At 42.2% G+C, this 1,537-nt stretch overlaps 1 protein-coding gene across 1 annotated transcript in view; it reads right to left on the reverse strand.

The window, feature by feature from the left end:
* LOC101859302 (mannosyl-oligosaccharide 1,2-alpha-mannosidase IA) overlaps nt 1-1,537 on the reverse strand; it is a gene marked incomplete in the record, with an annotated part of 74,873 nt that overhangs the window by 22,474 nt on the left and 50,862 nt on the right.

Below are 1,537 nucleotides of genomic sequence, written 5' to 3' on the forward strand. Positions count from 1 at the left end.
CCAAAACAATCTCTCTATTCCGACTATCATTGCTAATCACTTCGTCTAATACATGTTCCGGTAATTTAACTACCTATAAATAGATGGACGTTTGACCCGTGTCAAAGGTTGGGGGGTGGCTGACGATTCGGGAGGTGGCTGCGGGTTGACGAAAGGGAAAAGCGCATCGTCGTGACGTCCTGTGTGAAAGAGGCGCTTCTAACTTATTCTAAGAATCGCCGTGACGTCATAAGCGAAAGACACCTCAAAATCATTCTTAAAATCGCCGTGACGTCATGACCTAAAAATGCTTCTGACTTATTCTAAGATTTGAGATGGAGGTGGGGGTTGGGGTGGGGGGGTTGTAGCTTTGTTTAATTGTTTTCTTTTTTGTTGTTGCTTTGGTTTTTTTTTGGGGGGGGGTGAATGTACCTTTCAAAAGATAGGAACAATACTTGTCCAGCAGCCTTTCTATGCTCTTAATACTCCACTCCATCATTTACTGTGACTGTTTTGGGCATGTTCATTGTCCAAGAAAGTTCCAGAGGGCAAAGAGAGACACTTTGGCGCAATGGAAAAGAGAAAAAGCAAATGAAACAGAAAAAAATAAATGATGGAACCAGGAGACAGCGCACGCGAGCGCACAGAACTGCTATCACCCAAGAAACAATCCAGACCTCTGGTACCTCTTTAGTTTTGTTAGAGAGTTTTACAGCACTTGCAACACAGATAGGCCATACAAGTTAGTGCCAACGATCAGAAGAATTACTAGAGTGTTACAAGGAAAGAAAAGAAGGAGAAGAGATAAAACAATAGATGCTAAATATTAGGTCAAAATGTGCAAACCACTTCAGAGCACCCGCTAACCACCCATAAATACTTTTTTTTTTAAGACACGTATTCCCTCACAGGTGTCAGACAAGAGTCGTTTTGAGCTATCCCTTATTAGAATAAGTTAAAAGCGTCCTTTCTTATATGACGTCAAACGACCAACGCGTGGCCCCACGGAGGCCGGAGACCCCGAATATGCTTGCTTGTTTTAGTAACAGTTTTACAGCACTTGCAACGTAATAACGTCACATACGCACAGAAGAATAGAAGTGTTACGGGAGAGCAACAAACACAAAAAAGGAGGAAAGATCAGGCAAGACGATTGATGTTTCATTCAAAGGGGAAAAAAGGAGTAAACCACCCCAGAGCACCTGCCAACCGTCAGTTATGCGAAGTGGGTCAGATAATTACGAATGGAGGGCTCCCATTTACTTAAACCCGTTTTCTTTCGACCCCCCCCCCCCAATTCCAACCCCTACCTTATAACAGTCATGTTTAAAGCTCATCTTCAAGCCATGAGGAATAATATCCCGTTATAGATCACATCAAAAAGGTCAAGGTTCCTCTTTATTCAGTTTCTAGCCTTGAGCATAGCTGTCAACAATAACAGTCAGTCTAAAGTCCTGTGTGTGTTGTTGTTTTTTTGTTTTTGCTTGTCTGTCTATTTGTTTGGGTTTTGTTTTATTTTAGTTTCAGTTCTGTTTTTGTTCTTTGGAAGGCAGGGGGG

This window comes from Aplysia californica, unplaced genomic scaffold (assembly GCF_000002075.1).
Source record: "Aplysia californica isolate F4 #8 unplaced genomic scaffold, AplCal3.0 scaffold00026, whole genome shotgun sequence".
Taxonomy (NCBI): domain Eukaryota; kingdom Metazoa; phylum Mollusca; class Gastropoda; order Aplysiida; family Aplysiidae; genus Aplysia; species Aplysia californica.